The sequence below is a fragment of the Dasypus novemcinctus genome, chromosome 31, assembly GCF_030445035.2.
Source record: "Dasypus novemcinctus isolate mDasNov1 chromosome 31, mDasNov1.1.hap2, whole genome shotgun sequence".
NCBI classification, from domain to species: domain Eukaryota; kingdom Metazoa; phylum Chordata; class Mammalia; order Cingulata; family Dasypodidae; genus Dasypus; species Dasypus novemcinctus.
Genome location: NC_080703.1, coordinates 14,981,907 through 15,003,136, shown reverse-complemented (window position 1 = coordinate 15,003,136; position 21,230 = coordinate 14,981,907).

Genomic DNA, 21,230 nt, shown 5'->3' with positions numbered 1-21,230 from the left:
AACAGAACTGATCAAGTACAATAAAGGAATACAATGAATGACTATTTTTAAATCTGCCATCTTGTAACAGTTATCTGCTAAATGAAAAGTGTATGCTCTTTAGAGAACTTCATTTCCTCTTTTTACAAATATAAGAAATATTTTTTCCCCATGTCCTGATGTACTTTGTTAGCAGATATAATATATGGTGAGGAGGAGCAATGGGAAAACAGATGACTGCACTTTAGACAACTATAACATTTATAATTATAGAACGATACAGAAAAAAATCCTTTAATAAAATACAGGGAAGTGAATGTGTCTTAAGCAGCTGGACTCCTACCCACAATGTGGTAGGTCCCGGTTTCAGTTCCCAGTGCCTCCTAAAGAGGATGAGCCAAATAACAAGCTGACAGGACGAGCTGACTTGGTGAGCTGATGCAACAAGGTGACACAGTGAGCTGATGCAACCAGATGATGCAGTGAGTGATGTAACTAAGAGACACAGTGAAGAAACACAATGAGACATATCAAATGGAGCAGAGGTGGTTTGAGTAATTAGGTGCCTCCCTCCCACATGGGAGGCCCCAGGTTCTATTCCCAGTGCCTCCTAAAAAGAAGATGAGCAGACAGCAAGTGCAAACAACTGGGGGGGGGGTCAATTAAAATAAAATCTTTAAGTATATATGTATTCAGGAGCTTTTATTTTAAATGTACAATGAAGTAAAGTAAATTTAGGGAGGGTTGTGAGGGGGCAGGTTTGATTGTGGGGGAAATCTTCTAAAATGTAAATCATGAGTGAATTACATTGCATTTAGTGAAGTACAGATGCTTCACTCTCCATTTACGGTCAGGTTAAAGCTTAAGGGGAGAGTGAGACAAGGCAGGCAGGTGTGGAAAGGGCTGCAGAGTTAGGAGACTGGGTTTCTACCTCCGGCTATTTCTGGGACCTTGAACAGGGTAAGTAGCTGCCATTCACTTTTCACCTGCTCTGTGCCGAGCTCCATGCTAAGCACTTGAACACAGGCCTGTATGACTTCCAGGGGCCTTGGACTTGGGCAGTGTTCCCTCTACAAAGCTCAGAGATGGTCAATGCGTGCCTTGGGTACAGAACCACGGGTGAAGATGAGACTTGAACCTGGTCTGAGCAGCGATGCAGCAGAGGACTGAGAATCTGTGTTCAGGAGTCAGGCACGTGGGGTTGATTTCAACCTCTCTTGCAAATTGTATAACCTTGGGCCTCATTTCCAAATGGCTAATCAGAAAATAAGGATGAAATGAGTTAATACACATAAAAACATTTAGCAAAAGGCCCACCACAAAGTAATCACAGGACATATTAGCTAGTAATGTCTGCATTTCTACCAGTATTAGGGTTCTCTGAAGAAACAGCCAATAGGATATGGGGCCATATGTAAATAGGAAGGGATTGTTAGTAGAATTGGCTTAGTGACCCTAGTGATAGGCAAGTTCAGATTTCCTAGGGCAGGCCATGCATTGGAAACAGCACAGGAGATGACTTCCTCGGGAGAAGCTGGAGAAGTAGAGAAAGGAGTTGTAACTGCTGAGAGACTTGGTGTTGCTTTAAGACCTCCAGCTGCTGGGGTGATGGGACTCCCCTCCTTGCTGAAGGCAGTCACCCTTGTTTGTGGATGTAACCAGCCTTAGATGCAACCAACTGCCTAATAAGCTAAAGTCACCAACAGAATGTCCTCACAGTGGCAGGCCAGGGCTTGCATCATCCAATGACTCGGCACCAACTGGATGGTGATTAACCATCACATGTAACTTTTTAGATCTCTTTATCTTTACTTTTTAAGGTTTTTTTTTTATCTTTAGCATAGGTTATTGAAACTCTATGAGTTCTAGAGCTCTAAGTTCCCTTTAAAATTTTATGCTTCTTTGCAGAGAAGGAATGAGACATATAGAAGCAAATTAAAGATTGACCGGGAGAGAGATGCAATCGATTCGGATATGTTCATATGCCCAAGTGAATTGCCACTCACCTGGGGGCCAGGCTGAAAGGACTCTCACATCTTGGAAACATGTGAAGTGGTCTCATTTACAGTTCTTAGCGGTACTTACTTACAGTTCATGCAGTTCATGGCTTTGGGCCTGAGCCCTGTTCTGGATCATTCTATGCCTCAAAAACCCTTCCACAGTCCCTCTTTGCTACCGAGACCAAGCCCAGTGTCACGTCTGCCTTCTGTGAGTTCTCTTGTCCTTCTCTGCTTCACCTTGCAGCCCTCCCCCACCAACCCACAACTCTAGTCCATCCTCCTTGTTTCTCAGCTCACCCTTGGTATGAAAGTAAACCTTGAGTTTAGAGTTTAAAGAGGGGAGACCTGACTACATTGCCATGCACATTGGTAATGTGGTTGTGAATACTGTGAAGAAAACGTGCAGCCTAGAACATTCCTCCACCCTCTCCACTCAGGTCCTCATCCATCATGGCCTTTTCCTGCATTGCTCTTTCAGTTCCCTCCTCCATGGAGCCCTTGCCTCATCTGGCCTCCCCCTGCCCACTTCACACATCTATCATATAAGGGATTCCCACTTGCAGGTGTTGTGCTAAGTGCTCCAGGGTAAAGGAGAAAAGACCCCCTGTGCTTGCTTTAGCAGTTGTGTGGGACAAAGAGATAAGTGAGCCCACATTCCAGTGATGTGCAGCCAGCATTCTGGAAGCATGTGCAAACCTCTGCGGGAGTGCAGGAGACTTCAGGCCAGCCCAGGGAGTGAGAGGAGGCCCTTGGGTGGGTTCCTGAGTTGCAGGCTGCCGTGGATGGGGAGCATCTGAGACATGGCGCCGGCTGTAGCACACTGTGCAAAGCATGAAGCAAAGTCAGGGCACGGGGCTGGCGCTCCCTCTGCAACTGCTTAAAATGTTTCATCCTGCAAGAATGCATGTGCTTGTTATGAAAAATTTAAGCTACTGAGTACATGACTGCTGCGTTCACTAACCATCCCACTACAAGGGGAGGGAGTTGACAAGTTGTTAGATTTCAAAGTCCAGTCCTTACGACCCGAATCCTCATGTATATCTAATTCTAATGTTTCTATAGACACAAGCCCAATGGGCAAATAATGCTGGGGCCATCTGAATTTCCTCATATAGACTGCCCACCAACCCTGTAGTGGTGTTAGACAAAGCAGGTGACATCTAGTAGCAAGTGAAACCAAGATTCAAACCATTTTAGTATTCACTGCATAGCACTGGTCTCTGATGATGACCCTGAAGAATTTGAGGTGACATTCACATAAATGGTTAGAGATTAGCAAGACATTTCCCAGTGTCCCTGTTGGAAGTGTTGGAGCCATGCATTTGAAGATAATTTTGAACACAGCATGTTCTTGCCATTAGTCTTCAAAATTAAAGCAGAGAAAGGAAAATGATTAAAAAGAGCTGTACTTGTGAGCATCACCTCTTAAGCAATGGAGGTATTCTCCGGTCAGTAGGGGGCAGCAAAGCTTAGATTTATTGGCCACCCATGAAACTCTGGATGGTCCCTAGATCCTGTAATTGCTGGGCAGAGCAGTAGCTGCAGAAGGGTACAGTGACCGTTCCGGCTGAGCAAAAGGGGAGCAGTTTCTCTTGCACTGCTTACCTTCCTCCCAGTGAAGAAGCACTTTGCCTGAGCCAGGCCTGGAGGCAGAGGGATGGTGCTGCTGGGAGAGGTGCCTGTGGAGTGTGTGGCCCTAAAGTTGCTGCCTTCCAAGCCTTCGTAGGCTGGTGCATAAGGAACTTGGGGAATGCTTGTCAGATGGAAGGAAAACTAGGGAGGAGCAGAAATCAGTGTAGTTGAGATAGTCCTGGGGAAGAAGAGCAGTCAGTTCCCTCCAAAAATGCTACACCACCACAAGGGCTTGGGCCACAAATCCAGAGGGGATTTTGGCTCATTGGTGAACTGAGCACCTCTGGAGGCTGAGATATCCCCAAAATTTCAAATAAGTGTAGTCTAAATAGTGGAGGATAGTCAATGATATATGCCATGGAATTGCTTAGGGCAGCACCTGGCAAACAGTGAAGGGAATGCTTAGTCAATTGCAGGTGCTATCGTCGCTTCTCATAGAGGTGCTAGGGTGCTTTCTTTTCCAGTCAGATTTTATTGACACAGCTTTTGGTGAGGGTACGTGTAAGGAGGGGTAGGAGATGCACAGACTGGGTTGCTGGGTCATACTTCTAGGGGTGCCATAATTCTAGGGTCCCCTACTGCTAGTGTGCTGTACTTCTAGGGGTACCATACTTCTAGGGTCCTCTACTTCTAGGGGTGCCACTGTGAATGTGTGGTTACTGTTTTTGTTAATTAGCATCAAGGACATGGTACTGAAAAATCTCTAAAACCTCTGCCTGCAGCAAGGACCTGCGGGCAAGAAGCCCCCTGAGAGGGGTGCTCGTTGGTCCCGGCCTGAGAGCGACCCCTCCCCTGCTTGCATGTCCACCTGCACTCCCTGCTGCCTACCCCTTCTGAAAGCTGCACCGTCCTTGTCCTCCCTTTCTGCCGCCTGCACATCAATGGGCTCGGCCTCAGGGCCACCACAGATGCTCTTCCCTCTCCCTGGAATGACCCACTGTTCCCCAGATTTCACAAGTCTGGCTCCTCATTATCATTTATGTTTCAAGCCGGTCTTCCTAGAGCCACCCTGGTTAAAGTATTCCCAAGGCCAGTTTTGTTCCCCTTTTCCTTTTTACTGATACACACACACACATTCGAGGCTTTAGAATTAAGTGAATTTTCGACAAAAGGAACGCGCCTCTTGAACCAGCATTTGACTCAAGAAACAGCAGAGCGCTGCGGAACAGCTCAGTTTTCCCAGATATTACTTGGCTGGATTCGATTCGTGCTGCTGCACACCCGCACCTGCCAGTACCGTGAGCGGTGATCCCTCATGATGACCGAGGCGCTGAAAATTGATTCGTTGCACGTTGACACGATGCTGCTGCGGACACACTGAGTTAATATACGATGGCAATGAATTCCACCTTTTTCTTCCACTAGTGTTCCGCGGCTCCTGGAGGGTTTCAGATGCAGAGAGCGGGTGGCCTGCACTTCTTCCAGACAGCCCGCTTGGGACCCTCCGCGAGTTCAAGGGCAAGGGCAAGCCGGCGCAGGCCCCCAGTCCAGCAGACGCGGCTCCTCGCGTCCCAAGTGGGCGCTCCAGGGACCCGCAGGGAGACGGGAGGGCACGGTCCCATCCCCAGCCCGGCTGCGCCCTCGGCCCTGCGCCCCTGGCCCTGCGCCCCAGCCCTGCGCTCCCCGCCCAGCTTTGTGACGCGAGGCCGCGGTTTCCCGGCAACTGCCGAACGCGGGCGCCTGGCAGCCAGGCGGACTCGGGAGGGGCCCCCGGCCGGGTGGGACCGACCTGGCCTGGGCGGAGAAGCTGGATGGGGGCGGCCTGGGGGACGAGGAGATCGCCGCCGCCACGCTGCGGGGCACGCCCCGGCCGCCGCCCATCTCGGCGCTGTCCGCCTTCAGCTACTTCCCGCCGCGGGGCCTGGACCCCGAGGAGCACAGCGACTTCTCCCGCCAGGCCAGGGTGAGACGGGAGGGGCGGCGTCGAGCGGCGGGGGTGAGGCGGTGCTGGGGGCAGGGCTCCCCTGCCAGGGAGCGGCTGGGGCGGGGCTGTGCCACCCGGAGGGGGACTGGACACCCAGCGGCACCGCGTGGAAGGGGTCTGGGGACCAGGCAGGGGGTGGGGGCGGGGCCCGGGCAGGGTGGGGGATGCTTCTGTGGGGGTGGGAGCAGGACATCACACTGGGAAAGGTCTACCGGGAAGGTCAAGTGACGGGAGGGGGCGGGGATTGCTCACCAGGGAGGAAGACTCGATGGGGCGCCCGGGAGTGGAGGGGGCAGGGACTGCTCCGCGGGTCGTTGGGACAGGCACCTGGACCCTGAAGAGCAGAGCTTCTATTACTGAGAGACACAGATGCACTCCTCCCCCCCAGAGCTGGAGGGGCCCCGCGGCAATCCGGGGGTGCTCGAAGAGTCTAGAAAGGGAGCCCCGAGGCTATCCAGTGTGCAGGATGCAGCCCCCTGAGCAGTATGTGCGGTGGTTCCCGGGGCTGTGAATAAGCAGCCAGGCTGATGGACGGTCCTGGGTCCCGGGAACCCTCGGGCCGCCTTCCCACCCACCAAGAACCAGGAATAGGTCTGCACCGTCTGGCCCGGCCCCTCTGGGAAGATGTGCGTGGTGGGAAGAGCTCTGGGGTCTAAGCACCGGAAGCACCCAAGAGAGGGCAGAAGGAAGGAAGAGAAGGGTGTTCAGAGTTGTCCAGGTCACCCATTCCTTTCTTTTCAACATTGTTTCTGTCCGTCCCCAGGGCGTTCATCAAGGCATCTGATTAGATAAAAGCCTTGGTTGAGGACCCTCAGCCTGGCGGACAGCTGGGCACCTGGGCTATCCCTCAGCCCTCCTGGAGGGATGGTAGTGCCAGAAGAGGGACATCTCACTTTTCTCAGGCTGCTGTCACAAGTGCCATGAACTAGGTGGCTAAAAACACCAGGAACCGCTCTCTCAGCCCTGCAGGCTGAAGCCTCAAGTGCGTGTGCCGTTCTGGTGGGTCAGTCCTGGCCGCTGGGGCACCTGTCCCTTTGCCAGCAAGCCTTCGGTTTTCAGTGCCTCCTCAGTCACCCTATGGCCTGCTCTGTCTCTCTTCCCATGGCGCACTCCCCTTCTATCTGTGCCCACACCTCCCTTCTAAAGACAGCAGCCATCCTGGACTAAAGGTCCACCCACTGCAGTCGGCCTCATTCAGTTTAAATGATTCTGCTTGCAGTAATGCTTTTGCAAAAAGTTCATGTTCCCAGGTACCTGGGATTAGGACTTCAAGGTATCTTTTTGGGGCACACAGCTCAACCCATAATGTGGAACACAGATTCCCTTGGAAAGGAAGTTAATGGTGTGGAAAATAATTCCAAAAAATGCCTCCTTCCTCTTCTCCTAGCCACCCAGTATTAGTGGTGCCCAGGTGAGTCCCCAGTTCTGGTCAACTCTCGCTGGAGTACTAGTGGGAGGCCTCTTGAGTCTCATGAGCTTCACTTCACACATAGAAGCGTAGTTTCCAGTTGAAGCAACTATGGCCCTCAGTCTGCCCCCCGGGATGTCTCTTGAATCCAAGGTACCCCTCTGCCTGGCTTCTAGCATGTGGAAGGACTGGATGGAGGAAGGAAGGAAGGAAGGGGACTTCTGGGGCCATCTGACAAGTTACCTGTCTCTGCTGGCCATTGAAACGGAGAGGGGTGGAACTGAAGGGTTCCCGGCCTTCTGCCAACACACACTTCATGTATTTTCTTCCTGTGAGCAATAGGTTTTGAACAACTGTAAATAGTTTCACTTATTAAATGGGGTTTATATTTTGAGTCTATGGTACCTATGATACTGCCAGTGAGTTGATGGCCATCATGTGATGATAGTGAAAAAGCCAGGACTCTTGGTGTCTGAAGTTGTTCAATGCTTCTTTATCGAGAGAATATAAAATTCATCTGGATTTTCAGAATAACAAAGAGAGTTCATGCTACACCATTTTGTTTGTACCTTTGAGGAGTCCCTTCCCATAGCACCCTAAGGTGGATTGTAGATTGCTCCTTGATAGGGTGTCACTGATGGAAAGTACTGTTGAGGACTGCACAGTGGGGCTTGTGGTTTCTGAAGCTCGAATGTGGTGAAGAGCAGAGCAGAACCCCTGCCCCCTGTGGGCCAGGCCCAAGAGGAAGAAGGGCAGAGTGAGCCTGAAGACTCAGTATCTCCTTCTTGAATTTGCCGGTCTGATAAGCAGTCCCACCTTCCAGGGCTGACTGAACAAGGGCCGGAGAGGGTCCTGGAGGTAGGAAGTGACTGGGGCTCTGCCCCTTGGAGGAAAATCAAGAATGAGCCATAAGCACGCCTTTCTATATGACACTGTAGGCACACTAAGGCCTGTGGGCCAAATCTGGCCCCCAGCCAGTTTTGATAAAGTTTTATTAGAACATAGCCACACCCATTCATTTCTCTATCCTCCCTGTGTAGGATGTCTTGGTTGAGTGATAGTGAGAGAGCCCCTGGGACAGGAGAGTTCCCACCTGGCCCTTCACAGAGAAAGTCGCTGACTCCTGCTCTAATGCCTTACTGCCGCCTGGAAAATGGGAATTGTCTTTAGAATACATTCATTCAAATGGGATTTTATGTGTTTAAAGCATTTCTGGGCAGTTTTGATTAGCTGGGGTTACAGGCAAATTCAAGTCCTGGAGCTTTGTGTATGCCAAAAGGAAATTATGCAACTGAAATAAATATTAATTAAAATCTAAAGAAAAGAGCCTTAAAAGCAACAAGAACAGCAAAAGGCATTTCAAAGTCCATTTGTACCAATGTTCACACCATGGTATTGGGATTATGGGCACTGGTATTTGATTAACTCCAGGGCTCCAGGCGCAGTTTCTCCAACCTTGGGATCATTGATCATAAAGAGTGTGAATTCTGTACTACAGGTTTGCTGAAGGACCAAACTGCCCCAAAATTCATTGCAGGTACGTTCAGCCCCTAGCAAAGCTGATCAAATTACTTCCTAAGTCAATTCCCTTGGAGCACAGTTAACAGTAGTCAGTGTGTTGGTTAGCATCCCAGGCTGAGGAGTCCCGGGTGGAAGTATCAGCGCTATGGTGACTAGCTGTGGAGCCTTCACAAGTCACAGCCTCTCTGTCTCACTTTGCCATTCTAGGACAGATCAAACAGAACTGACCTCATGGACCACTTATAAGAATGAATGTAAATAGCATGCATACAGTGGCTCACAGTAAGCCCTGGGTCAGTGGAGCTCTAATTACTGTTTGGTTTTTAATTTTTAATCTTTTAATTATCTTTTTTTAAAGTTAATAGATCACACAAAAAGTTACATTAAAAAACATAAGAGGTTCCCATATACTCCACTCCCCACTCCCATCAATTTTTTAGTTGTATTTTTTAAAGATACATAGATCACAAAAAATGTTACATTCAAAAAATATAAGAGGTTCCCATATACTCCCACCCCCCTCACTCCACTCCTCCCACATCATCAACCACTTTCATTAGTGTGGCACATTCATTCTATTTGGTGAATACATTTTGGAGCACTGCTGCACCCCATAGACTAATTGGCTTTGGCTATTGATGGTCAGTGCCCTTTTGCTAAGGACTGGGTCCACTGGGCCAAGCCTTTCCTTCCTGATCTGATCACTGTCAGAGAGGCACATGATAGAACCTTCAACCTGGGGGCTTAAATAAGCAGTTCTGGGGCATTGTCAGACTAGCCCTGGCAAACTGAGACAGTGGCTAAAAGTAAAGATAGACTTCCCATGCCAAGGTGTGTGTGTGTGTGTGTGTGTGTGTGTGTGTGTGTGTGTGTGTGGCAGGGAGGCCCTGCTCAGTCCAGTCTTAGGAACCCAGGTGGAGGGAGGGTCACGAGTCAGGCTGGTGTCCTTTCAGTGTGAAGTCTTTGGAGCTCCTGGCCATGGGTGCTTACATGCTTCTGCCTGAATTGTCACACATGGCTCCTTGATCACATGCAAGCACCTAGGAGAGGAGCAGGGACGGTTATTCCTGTGGGTGGCCTGGAGTGCAGGAAATTGGCTATTGGTGCCATCTACCACTCAGCTGATCCTGAAGTGCCCTCCAGGGTTGGGTCTCTGGCTGCATTTCCCACTGCTGGAAAGCCCTTGCTTCTCCTACCAAGTGCCCTTTCTCAGCCAGCAGCTCTATCTGCAGTACCAAGGTCTCCTCCACTGTCACGTCCATTTCCTACCCCCAGCACCACCAACATCAGCAACCCTCCTTCTGTGTCACCCTGCACTTTGTTCACACCTCAGCTATTTCCTGAGGGAAAACTGATGGTACACAACAAGGGCCAAACCAGTATCAGGAAACACTCAATTTCAACAATACTCAAAACACAAAGGGCCAAATGGATATCAAGAGAGAAAGGTAAATGGAGTTTGTTTTGTTTTGTGTTTTTATTTTTTTAATTCATTTTTTAAAATATTACATTAAAAAAATATGAGGTCTGCATGTACCCCCCATCCCCCTAACCCCACTACTCCCCCCATAGCAACATTCTCCTCCATCATCGTGACACATTCATTGCATTTGGTGAATACATCTCTGAGCATCGCTGCACCTCATGGTCAATGGTCCACATCATAGCCCACACTCTCCCACGTTCCATCCAGTGGGCCATGGGAAGATCTACAATGTCCAGTAATTGTCCCTGCAGCACCACCCAGGACAACTCCAAGTCCCGAGAATGCCTCCACATCTCATCTCTTACTCCCATTCCCCACACCCAGCAGCCACCATGTCCACTTTTTCCATACCAATGCCACATTTTCTTTGAATACTAACCACAATAGTTCATGAATAGAATATCAGTAAATCCACTCTAATCCATATTCTATCCCTCCATCCTGTGGACCTTAGATTGGTTGTGTCCATTCCACATCTATGTCAACAGGGGGCTCAGATTCCACATGGATGCTGGATGCATTCCTCCTGCTTTCAGTTGTAGGTACTCTAGGCTCCATGGTGTGGTGATTGACCTTCTTCATCTCCATGTTATCTGAGTGGGGTAAGTCCAATAAACCAGAGTGTAGGACCTGAAGTCTGTTGAGGCTCAGGGCCTGACTATCACGTGGTCAGTCCAGAGATTTAGATGCCCTAGAAATAACTTAAACCCCAGCACCAACTACAATTCTGATAAAGTAACAGGAAAGGCTTGTGAAAAGAGATCACATCTGAGTCCAGCTCTATCACACAGAAACACAAACTCCAAAGAAGGGCCAACTGACATGGCACTGAACTCCATCTGCCATGACCATAAAACCTGTGGGTCTCTGTAGCCCTCAGAAGAACCAATACCTGGGGTTGTATCTACTTTATCTGTCTCTGAGACTCTGCTCAGGTGTGCATAATGGCAAACCCTCTGATAACCTCCAGGCTCTTTTTTAGAGACTCATAGCCATATAAACTCATTTGTCCTTTCCATTTCCCCCTTGATTTAGGCCAAAAAGCATTTTTAACTCCTGTTATTATATGTAGACAGGGATATTCTGCTGGTCCGAGTTGAACCATTTATTCAAGGTCATTGTCTAGTTACGTCATCAGCTGGTACTCGGTAGTGATCCCTCAGCACCAGGGAGGCTCATCCCCAGGAGTCATGTCCCATGCTGGGGGGGGGAGGGGGAAGGCAATGCATTTACATGCTGAGTTTGGCTTCGAGACTTGCCATATTTGAGCAACACAGAGGCTCTCAGGAGGTAACTCTTAGGCACACTACTGCTTTAGGCCTTGCTCTTATTTCAGGTGCACAGACTCACAAGCATAGTCATTAGTATCAGGGGCTCATTGTTGGAACTTCATTCCTTTTTCATCTTTGCCGTTGCACTTGGGGGATTGTTGCTGTTCCCTTAGGGACTGTGATAGAGCTCCCTGGTTAGGAATTCAGCACTCCCTCAGTTGGTATTTTTAATTGTTTCCACTAAGAAAATATCCAAACATATATGCCCTGTAGAACTCCCTGTCAACCATATGTCCCCTGTCAATAACATACCACACCAGTATTCCTCTGCTGCCATTGTTGAACTACTCTGTGATCCAAAACTTCCTGAAAAGTGAAGCCCAATATATTGCCAGGTTCCCTTAATAGTAAAATGGAATATAGCAATGAGTTTAAAGGTTAGATATAGAGTACATACTAATTTGGAAAAATTCAACATCCTATCTTTTTCTTTTCTTTTTTCTCATTATTAAACTTATCTTCACAAGAGTTTTAGATCACAGTAATTCATATATACAATATACAGTACTCCCACATATCCAACAGAAAACCTTTTCCCTTCCACAGCAATAATCTTTTAACATAGTCATACCATATTTACTGAAACTGATGTACAGACATTGAGACAATAGCTTTCAAACAAGGTAACATTTGTGTTTACATTGTGGTTTATACTTTAGGCTATATGATTTTCTAAATTTATAGTTGTCTTATGTTTTACATTATGATTTACATTTTAGGCTATCAGCCCCTATGTATTTTTGGTGTAATTTTACATGTCTTATATCCATCCTTGCGTACTCTTATGAAAAACTTCTATTGCCCTCACAGTTATGTTGGTTCCATCTATTCAATACCTATTTCCCCCTCCCCTTAGGGCCTACAGTGACAGTCCATCTTCATTTCTTGAAGAGCCATGTTCAGAGATACTTGCAACAGTGTTGAGGGCTTGACATGCTCAACTGCCCTAATGCCCTGGGAGCCACCATTTCTCTTGAGAGATACAGTTCCCTCTATTTGATGGCATCAGTCCTCCCCAGGATGTGGGTATACCTTCACTCTCATTATATGGGTCTCTACCCAGTGATATAAACCTCTCTGGCAAAATGAGAATTCACATATTCCCTAGGAGTCTGTCCTGCATCAGATTATCCCCTTTAAGGAAGTTAAACAGGTAACTTTCCTTATTATATTTTTGAAAAGGTTTTCTCAGCATTATACTCTCAACCAAATACCTGACAATCTTCTATGTTCGTATGTTGCCCCAAACTCCCCCCAATTTCTTGGCAATATTACCCATTTGCCTATCCCTAGCCCCCTTAAAGGCCACAAAGCCCCCCCAAAGGTAACCCTATGCCCCAATTTTATCCCTTCTGGGTACACATATTTACCTCCAGCTTATCACAGATTTCACCCATGTAGATGTCAGCTTACATCCTTCCTCTACACCACGATTTCCTGTAAGCCTATCATCCAGTCTCTAGCTCTCTAAGGCACCTTGTGTTTACTTATTTCATATCATTAATGTCATGTAGTATTTGTCCTTCAATTCCTGGGTTGCTTCACAATATATGGTTCTCAAGATTCATCCATGTTATCACATATGTTTGTAGTTTATTTGTTCTTAAAGCCAAGTAGTATTCCATTGTATGTATATACCACATTGTCTTGATCCATTCATCTGTTGATGGGCACTTGGGTTGATTCCAACTTTTGGCAATAGTGAACAATGCTCCTATGAACATTGGTGTGCATCTATCAGTTTGTGTCCTTGTTTTCAGTTCTGCTGGGTATATACCCAGCAGCGGAATTGCTGGGTCATATGGCAAATCTATGGTTAGTTTTGAGCAACAGCCAAAATGTCCTCCAGAATGGTTGGATCCTTATGCATTTCCACCAGCAGTGGATGAGTGTTCCCATTCCTCCACATCCTCTCCAGCATTTGTACTCTTCTGTTTTTTTCATAGCTGCCAATTTTATGGGAGTAAGATGGTATCTCATTGTAGTTTTGATTTGCATTTCCCTGATAGCTAGAGATTTGGAGCATTTTTTCATGTCCTTTTTAGCCATTTGTATTTCTTCTTTGGAGAAGTGTCTGTTTAAACCTTTCCCCCATTTTTTAAATGGGTTGTTTATCTTTTTATTTTCAAGATATAGGATTTCTTTATATATGCAAGTTATAAGTCTCCTATCTGAAATATGTTTACCAAATATTTTCTCCCATTGTGTAGGCTCCCTTTTTACTTTCTTGAGAAACTCCTTTGAGGTCCAGAAGGCTTTAATTTTCAGGAAATCCCATTTATCTATTTATTCTTTTGCTGCGTGTGCTTTTGGTGTGAAGTTCATGAAGCCATTTCCTATTACTTGACTCTTATATTTAGGTCTTTGATCCATCTTGAGTTGATCTTTCTATAAGGTGTGAGATGGTAATCCTCTTTCATTCTTTTACATATGAATATCCAGTTCTCCAGGCACTATTTGTTGAATAGGCCATTCTCTCCCTGTTGAGAGTGTATGGTGGCTTTATCAAATATTATATGGCTATATATATGAGAATCTATGTCAGAACTCTCAGTTCGGTTCCATTGGTCTGTGTGTCTCTCCTTATGCCAATACCATGCTGTTTTCACTACTGTAGCTTTGTAGTATGTTTTGAAGTCAGGTAGTGTGATTCCTCCAATTATATTTTTCTTTTTCAATATGTCTTTGGCTATTCCGGGTCTCTTTCCTTTCCAAATAAATTTCACAATTACTTTTTTCTAGTTCCTTAAAGAATGCTGTGTTGATTTTTATTGGGATTGCATTGAATGTGTAGATCAGTTTTGGTAGGATAGACATCTTAATAATATTTAGTCTTCCTATCCATGAACAGGGAATATTCTTCTATTTATTTAGGTCTTCTTTGATTTCCTTGAACAATCTTGTGTAGTTCTGTGTGTATAAGTTCTTTACCTCTTTAGTTAATTTTATTCCTAGGTATTTGATTTTTTTAGTGACTATTGTAAATGGTATTTGTTTCTTGATTTCCTCCTGAGCTTGCTCATTATTGTTGTACAGAAATGCTACTGATTTTTGCACATTGATATTATAACCTGCGACTTTACTAAACTCATGAGTTCGAGAAGCATTCTTGGAGACCTCTCAGGGTTTTCTATGTATAGGATCATGTCATCTGCAAATAATGAAATTTTTACTTCCTCGTTTCCAATTTGAATGCCTTTTATATCTGGTTCTTGCCTCAGTCCTTGAGCAAGTACTTCTAAGACAATGTTTAATAGAAGACGTGATAGTGGACATCCTTGTCTTGTTCCTGATCTTGGAGGAAGAATTTTAGGATTTCACCATTGTAAACAATGTTGGCTGTAGGTTTTTCATATATACTCTTTATCATGTTCAAAAAATTTCCTTGTATTCCAATCTTTTGCAGTGTTTTTATCATGAAAGGGTGCTGTATTTTGTCAAATGCTTTTCCTGCATCTATAAATATAATCACGTCATTTTTTTCATTCAATCTGTTTAGATGGTGTATTACTTTCATTGATTTTCTTATGTTGAACCATCCTTGCATACCTGGAATGAATCCCAATTTGTCATGGTGTATAATTCGTTTAATGTGTTGTTGAATATGGTTAGCAAGTATTTGTTAGTTATTTTTGAGTCTAAGTTCATTAGAGAAATTGGTCTGTAATTTTCCTTTTGTGGTGTCTTTGTTTGGCTTTGGTACTAGGGTATTGTTTATTGTTGGCATCATAGAATGAGTTTGAAAATGTTCCTTCTGTTTCAGTTTTTTGGAAGAGTTTTTAGCAAGATTGGTGTTAGTTCTTTCTGGAATGTTTTGTAGAATTCACCTGTGAAGCCATCTAGCCCTGGGCTCTTCTTAGTTGGGAGGTTTTTAAAGACTGATTCTATCTCTTTATTTGTGATTGGTTTCTTGAGATCAGTAATTTCTTCTTTCATCAGTATAGGCTGCTTATGTGTTTCTATGAATTTCTCCATTTCCTCTGAATTGTCATTTTTGTTGGAACATACTTTTTCAAGGTATCCTCTTATGATAGCCTTTATTTCCATTATACAGATGGGGCTCACTGCCATGTCAGATGGCCCTTCTTTGGAGTTGGTGTTTCTGCATGATGGAACTGGACTCAGAGGGGATCTCTTTTCACAAGACTCGCATGCTACTTTACTGGAATTGTAGTTGGTGCTGGGGTTTGAAATATATTTGGGGGATTTGAATCTCTGGACTGACAATATGATAGCCAGGCCCTGAGCCTCAACAGACTTCAACTCCTACACTCTGATTTATTAGACTTACCCCACTCAGCTAACATGGAGTTGAAGAAGGTCAACCACCACACCATGGAGCCTAGAGTGTCTACAACTGAAAGCAGGAGGAGTGCATCCAGTATCCATGTGGAATCCAAGCCCCCACTTGACATAGATGTGCAATGGACACAAGCAATCCAATGTCCACAGGGAAAATGTGACATGGGCGTGAGAAGGGTGGCCATGGTGGCTGCTGGGTGCTGGAAATGGAAGGAAGAGATGAGATGGGGAGGCGTTTTCGGGACATGGAGTTGTCCTGGGTGGTGCTTCATGGACAATTACGGGACATTGTAGATCCCCCCAGGGCCCACTGGATGGAACGTGGGAGAGTGTGGGCTATGATGTGGACCATTGACTATGGGGTGCAGTGATGCTCAGGGATGTACTTACCAGGTGCAATGGATGTGTCATGATGATGGGAGAGAGTGTTGCTGTGGGGGGAGTGGGGGGTGGGGGCGGTGGAGTTGAATGGGACCTCAAATTTTTTTAATGTAATATTAAAAAAAAAAAGTCTCCCATTATAGTCGTAGAGGCATCTATTCTTTCCCTTAGTTTTTCCAGTGTTCGTCTCACGTATTTGGAGGCGCCCTAGTTAGGAGCATAAATATTTATGATTGTTCATTCTTCTTGAGAGATTGTCCCTTTCACTAATATGTAGTATCCTTCTTTGTCTCTCACAATTGTTTTGCAATTAAAGTCCATTTTGTCTGATAAAAATATAGCTACTGCTGCTTTTTTTGTTTTGTTTTTGTTATTGTTTGCTTGTAAGATTGTTTTCCAACGATTCACTTTCAGTCTCCATGAATCCCTGGGTCTAAGATGTGTTTCTTGTAGACAGCATATAGATGGGTCATATTTCCTTATCCAATGTCTCAGTCTGAATCTTTTGATAGATGACCTTAATCCATTGACATTCAGTGTTATTACTTTCAAGGAATTATTTATGTTAGCCATATTTTGATTGGACTTGTGTTTGTCATATTTTGTTTGTTTTTTTCCTTCTCTTTTTGTCTTTTTTGTTGCTCTTACACTCTTCTCAAACTCTGTCTCTCCTGTATTTTCCTTTCTTCCTGCAGAGCTCCCTTTAGTATTTCTTGAAGGGGAGGTTTCTTGTTGGCATACTCTTTCAATTTCTGTTTATCTGTGAATATTTTGAACTCTCCATCATTTTTGAAAGCTAGTTTAGCTTGGTAGTGTATTCTGGGTTGGAATTTTTTCTTTTAGTATGTTGACTATAGCAGACCACTGCTTCTTGCCTCCATGGTTTCAGATGAGAAATCAGCACTTAATCTTATGGACCCTCCTTGTATGTGATCATTTTCTTTTCTCTTACTGCTTTTAGAAATTCTCTTTGTCTTGAGCATTGCATAATATGACAAGTATATGTCCTGGGGTGGGCCTGTTGGGATTTATGATGTTTGGGGTGCATTGTGCTTCCTGGATATGTACATCTGTCTCTCTCAGTAGATTTGGGAAATTTTCAGCCATTATTTCCTGCAACACCCCTTCTGAACCCTCTCCCTTCTCTACTACTTCTGGGATGTCTATAATACGTATGTTTGTGCATTTTGCATTGTCATTCAGGTCTCTAAGTCCTAGCTTGATTTTTTCTATCTTTTTATTGATGAATTCTAATATCTGTTTGATTTCCGATGTACTGCCTTCCAGTTTGCTAATTCTCTCCTCTGCCTCTTCTAATCTGCTATTTGCTGCGGGTGTATTTTTGATTTCTTGAACTGTGGTGTTCATTCCCATCATATCTGTTAACTTTTTGTGTATGTCTGCAATTTCCTTTCCAAGTGCTTTCTTCATATTTTTAAACTCTTCCTTTACTTCATTAAGTTGGTCTCTAATATATGTTCTGAGATCTTTAATTACTTGTCCAATGTTCTGCCCCTTCCTGGTTTTTAGTTTGTTCATTGGATTCAGCATGTTTTCCTGATTATTCTTTTGGTTTGTAGCTTTTTTTCGCTGTCTGGCCATCGTTTTATCTTCATGAGTTTAATCATCCTTAGTTTCTTTGTCTAGTCTAGGGGATTAATTAGTTGATGTTCTTGCATAAGTGTCATATCTTCTCTTTGTATGTTTGTTCTTCTTATTCTAATTTCTTGTTGCTGGATGAGTTCACTTTGAAGGAAAATATTAGGGCCAGAGAAAGGAAATTGTATAAGAAGAGAAAATGTTTAAAGTAGTATTGGTAATAAATGTTAACAGAGCAACAATATGAGATCTGGGAGAATGGATATTAGATTCATGTAAGTTGTGTAGAGTTATAGCAGTAATTAAAGTATCTGTAATGAGACAGTCAACTGATTATGGGGAGAATATAGTATGAATTAAAAGGCCAGTGTTTTCATGAGAGAGGAAAGAGAAAAGAAAGACAATAGTATCAAGAGTGGATAAAAGACAGAAAACAGAACAAAGGTATTAGAAAATAAAAGTTAGACAATTTGGGGCCCAAGAAATGGAGGTGGAATGTAAGAAAAACAGTAGATGGTGGTGGATAGAAAGATGTGGGGGAAAGAGGTTAGTGTAGGTGGCCAAAATCAATTCACACAGAACTGAGTAAATGGAGGATGAGGAAACACAGCAAATGTGAGGCGCTCCCTGCAGCACCTATTGTATAAATAAAATAATATAAAATAGGAAGAAAAAGAGAGAAAAGAAAAAAAAGAGTAGGAAAAAAGGGGGTGGGCAAAGAAAAGAGAGGGAAACAAGCAAGAAAAAGAAAAAAAGAAAGAAAAAAAAACCCAATAAACAAAAAAGACCTTGGGGGATTCAATGGGAGAAAAGACCAGGAGATAATGCAATATTAGTAACCAAGACAGTTAAATAAAAAAAAGGAAAAAAAACCCACAAATGCCAAGGGCTAGGACAGTCAAGGACCTTGATGGGCCTCAGGGCATGGAGGATTCAGGGATAGGAAGTCTGTGATATTGTAGACTCAAGAGGTGTGAGTCTCTGGGGTGTAAGCCACTAGGGTTTATGGGACACAGACCTGGGAATGACAAATCCAGTTAACAGGGAGCCTGGGAGCACCACAGTGCAACTCAGCCTTCAGGGATCCTCACAGCTGGGCACCAGCCCTATGGGGAGGGGTCACGCCCACAAACTCTGACCTCTATGTCAGAAACCCAAAATTCCCCCTCTCACAAGAGTCTCTTCTGTCACTGTCTCACCAGGTCAACTTCAGGACACCTCCTGCCCTGCAAGCCCCTGAAACAGCCTGCTGGGGATGCCACTGTACTATAGACAATTCAGGGACTGCTGCAGATGGGCTGCCAGCCCTACGAGAAGGGGCTCTAGCCAGAAGCTCTGAGCTCCATCTCAGAAATCCAAAATTCCACATCTAGCAAAAATCTCCGTCTTTGTCTAATTGGCTTCCAGACACCTCCCATCCTGCAAGTCCCTGAAACAGCCTGCTGGGGGCACCGCTGTACTACAAGCAGTTTGGGGATGCGGTAGATGGGCTGTCTGCTCTAGTGGGAGGGGCTCTAGCTGGAAGCTCTGATCTCTGTGTCAGAAACCAAAAATTCCACGTCTCGCAAGAATGCCTCCATCTCTGTCTCACCAAATCGACTTCCAGACACCTCCCACCCTGCAAGCCCCCAAATAGCCCACTCAGGTCTTGGGAATTCCCTGGTTCAGCAAAGTCTCCAGGACTGCCCACCCCAGGGGGAAGCTTCGTATGAGCAGCTCCAATCTCCATGAAAGAGACCCAAAATTCTACATTATACATGAATCTTCTTTTTCACTGTGCCACTAATTTGATATCCAGACACCTCCTGCCCTGCAAATGCCTGAAACAGCCCAGTCCAGCAAAATTCCAACCCTATTCAGCTGCTTCTTTGCAGGAGAGGTTATAAGGTGCACTCACTCAGATGCCGTCTTGCCTGAGTATAGCCTTGCTTTGTGTTTTAAAAGCAAAATCCTTTGTGAAACAAGAACTCCCTTGAGAAATGGTAATAATGAAATACCAATAAACCCAGAAGCTCCGTTTTGTGGTAGCGTCTAAATTTGGATCAGTTTTATTAATGACATTCTGCTTCAATCCATAAAGTAGTGAAAGAAAAAAAAAAAGAGGAAAGAAGAAAAATTGATGACACAAATCAAGGAAAAGCAGATTTTTCAGTTTGATTAGTTGTTGGAAATGGATAACCATTTTATTACCTGAGGTTGACTGGTGATGAATATTATTTTCTTTATTTTTCTGTGATAAAAAAATTTCATTTTGTTCTGCAAAAGTTCTGAAGACACGAAATCCCCACAAAGAAGAGCTGTCTAAGATTCTGATAACATCCACCAGCATTGTTAAGGAAGGTTATTCTGAGCTATGATAGGCTCCTGGTAACTAATCCAGGGTTTGGGAGGCAGGCATTGCTGCTTTCTTATCATTCATACATTAAAGAGAGTTTTAGAACTAATTAGAAGGAGAAGAAATGGGCATTTTTCTGTCATGTTGCATATCATACTCTATTATGCTGATTTTCTCCAGCTTAGGGAACAAAATAAAGTGCCATTTGCCCTCACATTCAGTGTAGGGTGATTGCATGTTCTGTTCTTGAGTCCCTTCTTCCCCTTTAGGATCTTCCCCTCAGAATAAGAACCCTAGGGACTTACTCAGCCTAGAAGGATCAGAGGAAAGCACAAGCCCAGCCTCTTCCATGAGGATCTTCCCTTTCCCTGTTCCCCTGCTGTTAGTGCTGCCCCCAGCTGGCTGACCTACTGCCCTATCCACTTTGGCACCAGGCTTTCAGGTGTGAGAGAAGAAGGTGCCTCCCAAGTCTCCACCAGGTGTCTGGAGGACTGGTCTATGTGTTCTCCAGCCACATATGTGTTCCACGGGTGGGCTGGCCAGGAGTGACTTAAGCCACAGAATGACCAGGAACCCAGCTCCCTTCTAAGTCCTTAATTTACTGGGCATATGGAAGTGGTGTGAGTGATGGAGAGCATGTTATCTTTCTTTCTTGCCAGCTGGCCTCAAGTGGGCTGGGCAGTAACTCTGAACCTCTGGATTCCAGAACTTTGCCTGACAGGAGACCAAGTTCCTTCTTTGGAGAATTGACATTCCATCATCCCAGGAGTGTGGGTGGGGTGCTTGGGCTTCCTTGGGTTCCTGAAGGGCCTTCTGGTCTAAGGGCGTACCTACAAAGTTTCCTTCTAGAGGACATAACACTGCTAGCTAGAGGTGACTCTCAGCCAATCAACATCCTACATTATGTATGTTAAAGATAATGTGATCTCTCCATGGTGCATTACGTTTTTTAAACTGTTGGATTTTATTTGATTTAATTCAAATATCTTTAATTTTTATATAGTGTAGCCATTTGATATTGTTTATGAATTCCAAACATAGATATTGGATTATGTTTGTAAACTGGTCTGTTCCTCTGGGCATGATAGATTGTATTAACTTCATAGGTTTAATTTTTACGTATTAAATTATGATCAGGGGTTTGAATGGCCCATGTCAGTAGGACATTGAGTCTTCACCCCCTTGGTGGGCAGGGACTCAGCAAGAAAAAGACATGGCAAAGGAAGTAGTTGGAGTTTTGATGCTGGAACTTGGGGAAGTAAGCACACAGGAGAAGAACACAGAGAAATAGAGATGGCTCCTTAGACATGGCAGATGCCTGGGAAGAGAGAT